Raw genomic sequence first — 7,204 nt, 5'->3', positions numbered from 1 at the left:
CACTTAAAAGGTTTAAAAACATAATAATAAAACGGAAATGTATAAAGATCATGGTTAAATTAATACAAAACGAGGACAAATAACCCCGAACAAAGTCATTCAAACAAATTGTCTCGGTCTAAAAGGCATGATTACAAGGAAGAAAAGGATATCCCCAACCAAAAGAAAAAAACACATAAAATATACAAAAACAAACGAGGTTCTCAACTCTGAGCTCTCACAACTTGCTCACGAGAAGAGATCTCGTCCTCCCCACCATCTCCGCCAGTTCCCAAGGTCATGTCTACCATTTCAGTTGGCTCATTCGCTAGTCGATCCTGGAATTTGGCACGATGCCACCCCCACAACTCAACATCAAGGAAGGAGAAATCACCCTCCTGACTGAAGCACCAACCTTGTAAAACATCTCCTCCATGGACATTGCAAGATGGGCTTCAGCTCTGTTCGCCTTCAGTTGGAGCTCACCGATATTTCCCTGGAGCAATTCGTAGTTATTGATCACTTCCAGGGCCTGTACCTTGCAATCTTCTCATTATCGCAGGATGTCTCAAGGTCCACCTCAATATGCTAGATCTTCTAGCGGGCTTGCTCCAATTCCCTAAAGGTGGCATCCATGATCTACTAGCTCTAGTCCTTGATCTCTTCCAACTCCTTCATAGATCGCTCTGCATCAGCAAGAGCAGAGCAGATCCTATCTCCAGCTCAGATCTGAGAAAATTATGATTGCCATAAAACAAAACCAAAGGATTAGATCATGGAAAATATGGAATAGACCTCAAGAAAATAGAATAAATAAACTTATAGTCAGCAGCATCCCAAGGGCATAATTCATCACGACCTCAGTGATCTCTCACTCAATCTTCTCCATCTCCCTAACAGAGAGCTGATTAAGATGCCCAACTACATGGCTAGTCAGTGTTTGGAAAAGAGCTTGGAGGTGGTCAGAAAATCTGTCCACCTCGACATAAGGAGTTGGGACAGTGACAGGAGGAGTTGGTTATGTGGTCTGAGAAGCTGTTTAATCAGTCATCCAAGGAGCTGGGGGAGGAGCTTCTTTGGTCAACACTATAGTAGCTCGTGGATGGGAAGAAGTGATCTTCTTGGCCTTAGTCTAAGTTCTTGTGGAAGCTCCTGATCTGGAAGCACCCTTCTCCACAACTCGTTGTCTATTGACAGTTGGACCATAACCTGATAGGGCATTGGTGAGGATTCTGCAAAATGTTCAAGAGAGGACTAGAAATATTCCAATTACACTTAAAAAAACAACAAGTAAAAGAAAAAAAATCCTACCCTCCGAGCTCGAGGATGACACTACAATAATTAGTTCCAGATTGGGGATCAGGCTAGCTACTTAGGGAACCTCTAACTCTTGAATGAAAAGAGGTGGGGGAGACTCTAACAAAATAATGCGAGACACTCTTTGAGATTCGAGCTCTTCATCCGAGCTCAGAACATACTCCGGCTGCCTAGTGACTTCAAAAAAGGTGCCTAAACTAGAGGATACCCAGGTCTGATGTTCATCCTATATTGTTCAAAAAATGTATGCCTAATTTGCAAAGTTTAATCTATAACTATGGTCATTTTGGGAATGCTAAAATCGTGGAGAGGGACTAGGAGGTCGATACATTGTTGAAGTGCGATGTCCTTATTTGGGTCCTCATGATTTCTAGTCACATCCTTCCTTGGATCGTGGAGAACTAACATATAGCTGGCAGCACCTAGTTTAATATCATTGTCATTGTTACCTTGGCCAGAGGTGCCAGTTGTTGCCCCCGACTCTGCTCGACCTGGGTCACTATTTAGACAACTCTGAGAAGGGCATTTGCGCACCAATTGTGCTACCTCATCTTCTTCCTCGACCTCTTCAATGATGGCCAGTGTCCTATTCCTATGAGGACCTGGAGCTCATAGTGTCAAAGATTGTCCTTCCTTTATCAACATGCATGCCAACATATTGGCATCGGTTATTACTACTCGCCACTCTTTTTCTACAGCGGGAATGGAAGCGAGGGCCAACTATTAGTTCTGGCGAGCGATGGAGGTCGCGGACCTCTTATAAATCCTTGCACAAAAAAAGTAATGTGATCAGAATAAGCAAATACTATAAAGTAGATAAACTTTAAAAAAAGCTAAGAAAAAAGACACTTATGAGGTTGTTTGAAATAACGTACTTGTAGATCCTGAATATGTTTGACCTAAAGAATTGATCCTTATAGTCATTTGGATGGTTGGGGAGATCAATGATGCTGGCGGTATTTGAGAATCTGGTGAGGTAGCAGAAACCATCACCTCCGATTTCGGCATCCAGATTGGCCTTTAGGCAAAAGAAGTACAGGATGTCTTCAGGAGTGGGGTCTTCCTACTCATTCTTAAAGAACAAATATTTAAGAACTGCAAGGAGGAAATAGGTATTGGGGGGAAGTTGAAACAAGATGACTTCCCAAAATTAAGGAAGTCAGTAAAATACGAACTCAACGGGAGAAAAGCGCCTACCTTCAAGTGCTTGTCGCTCTATGACCCAAAGTCATCCTCCAGTGGAGTGCAGCTCCGCTCGCCATCAAGCACAGGTCGCACATAGAATTTTGAGTCTGTCTGGATCCCATGGCCCCTTATTATCTTATTTACTTGAGGCATCGACGTTATTTGAGAGAGTATTCTCTTGGCCTCATGAAAACTAATTGCGTTAGCCTCGAGCTCCCTCTCCACCACTAGTCCAAAGTAGGGGAGTGAGGTTTCCGCGATCTAGTGGCTCTGAAAAGAAGAGCCTACTATGTTCTTGTTTTTTTGGTTGCTCTTTTTTTTAATTAATTAAGTTCGCTTGGGTACAAAACAGGGCTAACTGTTAGAAGCGACCTAAGGATGTAACCTATGGACAAGGATCATATAAGTCAGGGGAGCTGGTTATTGATAACTCCATTTTAGTGTCATTTTAGAATGTGTTTGTGGTAATCTTGAGTCTTTATGTTTGTTTTGTGCAAGATTACGCTTGTGTTTGTCTTTGTTGTAGGTCGGTACTTTGGATCTTGAGCTAAAAGTGAAAAGAAAAAATGGTGGAAAATGGAACTTTTGGAAGTTGTTCAACACAAATTGGTGCTAAGAATGAATTATAATAATTTTTTGATGAAGGAAGGATATCAAAAGGTTAAAATCTAGAAAAAAAATAGAATTAGAGTCGCGACATGGGCTTAAGGGCCGCGACTCTAGAAAAGTCAAAGGCTGAAGGTTTGCTGGAAGGAATTAGAGTCGCGACTTGGTCAATAGAGTCGTGGCGCTAGAAGAAGTCAGAGGCGAATCTAGGAGGTCCATGGAGAGGCGGCCATGACCTGGGTTTCTTATTTCTATTTCTTCTTCAAGTCTTTGAATTTTATGTTTCTAAATAATTATTTTGTTGTTTTAGTCATGTCTGATATGACCTAAACACATCTATCTAGGGGTTAATGTAGTCGCTTGGATTTCTATTTAATGTTATTATGATGTTCTGGTGATTCTTCTTCTTTATTCTAATCTATATAATGTTTCCTTAATGCTAGTAAATATCTGATCAATATTTGATTGATTTATGATTTTGATTCAAAATTCGAAATATGAGAATTGAATATGCTATCGTTATATAGACATAGGTTACATATTAGATGAAAGTACCTGTATGGCTTGTGTAGTAATTACGTTTCTATGCTTAATGTCTACTATATGTTTAAGTTTATCACAGAGATGTAGAAAACTTGCATATAGGTTGAGATCTTATATCATGAAAAAAAATTGGAATCGATTTATGTTAACCTGCTATTAGAATAAGAAGAAAGATATTTAGAACTAATTAATAAAATTAATATAATGAAAAGTTGATGAAGTTAATACCCTAGGTATTTTTATTATTTATTTTTATCCTTTGATTAATTGTTTAGTTTTTAGTTATTGAAATTGAGCTTATAGTTGGATCTATTCATCTTGATTTTACTTGCCAAATACAAAGTAAAGAACAATTATTGGTAATTGGTCAATAGTCTCTGTGGGACGATATCCACACTTCCAGAATTTATTACTTGACACGACCACATACACTTGCGTGCATATTTTACCGTTCAAATTTTTTGGCACCGTTGTCGGGGACTTAATATTCAATATCAAAATTAATTGTTTTTTTTTCTAATTTGGTTTTCATATTTTATACTCATTTGGATCAAGGTTGTATTGCGTTTTCAGGAATTATTGGTATATGTGGGGAAGTAGACAAAAGGAGTTCATACCGGTAGATCTTGAAATTGAATGAACGTGCAGACAGAATCGAAAGATAAAGAAAATGCTGGATTTTGCCATGGCTGAGAATCAAGGAATGCAGCAAACAATGGTGCTAATGTTAACAATATATTAAATATTGCAGAAGTCTCAGTGGAGCGAGGAGCAAGGACGCTTAGAGACTATTACTTCCTACTATCACAAGAGTGCATTCATGCATTAGACACCCCACTATTGCTGCAAATAAGTTCGAGATTAAGCCAATGTAGTGTCCCAGAATATTGACTTAGCTAGCTAGATAGTAGTATTAGTTAGTATTAGTTTATAGTATGTTAGATTTTCGTGGATTTTGGTTCAAGTCGGGACTTAGTTGGACACTCATAACTATAGTTATGGATTTTATAAGTTTAACCTATAGTATAAGAATATTAATTATAACATGAGGTTTGATTAATATCGTTGCTTCTAGAAATATATTTATTATAACCTAAGGTTTAGATAGAACCATTAAGAGCATGCCACTTGTCATAATCATGTTTATTAAGGATTTAAGTATTTTTGATGAATAGTTTAATTAAAAGAAAGATCTAGAAGCTCTAGAACCTTCCAAAAACTATTAGGATCGTATTATGACTCAGTCAAAGTTGTTTACTCAATTCAAAATATGCTGAAAAAGTGCAAATACATGTTTGATATATCAATGTATGCTGATATATCGCAGCTATAGGAGCCGATATATCGCTTACGGAAGATACGGAAAACACGTCGACTTTGCACGAACGTTCGAACAGGGCTCGGGAAAATGGACCAGCCAATATATCGCCCAAGGTAGGTGATATATCGCCCCTGGTGCTTTAATTTTTGAAAGTTTGGATTTAAATATTTTAAAAATAGTCTTAACCACTTGGACTTGCCTTTGAACGATTTTGACTGAGTTTTGGGCGTCTGTTGAACGAAAATTCAAATTTTTTTCATTTTCTATTCATTTATTTATTCAAATTAAAAAGGGGTTAGTTTCACTCCTTGAACTCTATAAATAGGACCTAGTACTCAGCCATTTTCTTCATTCTTCAAGCAATAGATTAGAGCCTCCAAGTTGCTAGTGCTACTATAGAGAGAAACACTTGGGTTTGGGGATAAAAGCTTCATCATTCTAAGCTTTTCTAAACACTTGGGAAGTGAGATATAGTGAGATTTCGATATCGAGGTTTAGATTAATTCATAAGATCATTCAAGGTATTCTTATCCTTAAGTTCAGTTCTTTATGGTTCTTTAGTTTTCTTTATTGTCTTTCTTTCAGATCCTAACTCTTGTTGTGATTCTTGGTTAGGTGTTTAAGTTTCTTGAAACTTAAGGTTCTTCTTGGTAAGTTTGTTCTTGACGATTTAGTTCTCTTTTCATCTTTATTCTTTAGAGATACTCACCATTCTTACTGTTGGTTTTTAGGGGTGTTCTAATCTCGTTCTTGTCCTCAAATATCCCGATTTTCAGTAAGGAAAATAGGATAGATTATATGTGCTTATATGTTTATGTTATGATATGTTTTATGCTATGATATGTATATGTATAATTATGTTTTGTAGTCCTTGGGCATATGACTTGCTTAGATAGCAAGCCCAAGAATATGTTTTATAGTTGCTTGGGCATATGACTTGCTTAGATAGCAAGCCCCGATAATTTTTATCATTTTCATGGTTTAGAGTTATGGTTTACCCTACCTCGATTAGTAGACAGAGGAACTAGATGGGTTATCATATACTACCATGTGATCTAACCTACCTCGATTAGTAGACAGAGGACCTAGATGGATTATCACATGCCATTAATATTGTAGTCCTATATGTTTTTATAGTCATATGTTTTATAGTATATGTATATGATATAGTCTTATGTTTATGATTTATGTTGTTAATAGATTTTCCTTGCTGGGCATTAGGCTCATTCCTTTATTTTTAGCTTGATACAGAGAAATGATTATGGAAGGAGGAAAGATTCATGGTAGCTTGGCTTGTGTGTTAAGGATGAATGGATTGAATGGACTACATGACAATCAAAATCAAGGATGACGTTGTTTTTAAGTCTTTTTATTTATGTCTTTATGTATTTCCGCATTTAGTATTTAAGCAATTAAAGTTTATGTTTTATGTTTTATAAACAATGGGATCCCATACCATATCACATTTTATTTTATATTTTTACCTTATTTTGTATTGGTACAATATTTTGGGTTTTAAATAAAGTTATGTTATTTATGATGTATGTTTCCCAAAATAGTAGTTATGTCTATTAGTTGTAATGGTCCAAGGTCTTAGAAATAGTTGGGTCATTACAGCCAACAATATTACAAATGGTGCGGTCAATTGTTTAGTTTGGGGGGTTTCCCACGGAAGATCCTAACTTGCACATAGCCAATTTCCTTGATCTATGTGCAACATTTATGATGAATAGGGTGAGTGACAATGCAATTAGACTTAGATTATTCCTATTTTCTCTACGAGACCGGGCAAAGAGTTGGCTAATTTCACTGCAAGATAATTCTATCACAACATGGGAGGAGTTAGCCCAGAAGTTCTTAGCAAAAATTTTCCCTCCAGCAAAAGCTGCAAAGTTGAGAGGGGAAATCAATAATATCTACCAGACAGAAGGGGAATCGTTGTGTGATGCATGGGAAAGATTTAAAGAATTTTTAAGGAAGTGCCCACATCATGGTATAGAGAAGTGGTTCTTGGTCCATAATTTTTATAATGGGTTGAATGGTACTACTCCTACCATAATAGATGCTGTGGCAGGAGGTGCGTTCATGAGCAAGAGTGCTAATGAGGCATATGAATTGCTAGAGAAGATGTCAATGAATAAATACCAGTGACCAACTGGAAGGGGACAAACCAAAAATGTGGCTTGTATGATTGAATTAGATGCCATTACAATGCTTACAACGCAAGTGGCAGCTTTAACGAAGCAGTTACAA

The 7,204-nt window shown here is 37.2% G+C and overlaps 1 non-coding gene across 1 annotated transcript; it reads right to left on the bottom strand.

The window, feature by feature from the left end:
- Positions 1 to 6,841: 6,841 nt before the first annotated feature.
- Positions 6,842 to 6,948, bottom strand: LOC133793306 (small nucleolar RNA R71). Its single transcript, XR_009874756.1, has one exon. It is a non-coding gene; the product is annotated as a small nucleolar RNA R71 (small nucleolar RNA).
- Positions 6,949 to 7,204: the final 256 nt, after the last annotated feature.

Source organism: Humulus lupulus, chromosome 7 (assembly GCF_963169125.1).
Source record: "Humulus lupulus chromosome 7, drHumLupu1.1, whole genome shotgun sequence".
In the NCBI taxonomy this organism is placed as follows: Eukaryota; Viridiplantae; Streptophyta; class Magnoliopsida; order Rosales; family Cannabaceae; genus Humulus; species Humulus lupulus.
The sequence above is the reverse complement of the archived record's forward strand: the minus strand, read 5'-3'. Positions and strand labels throughout refer to the sequence as shown.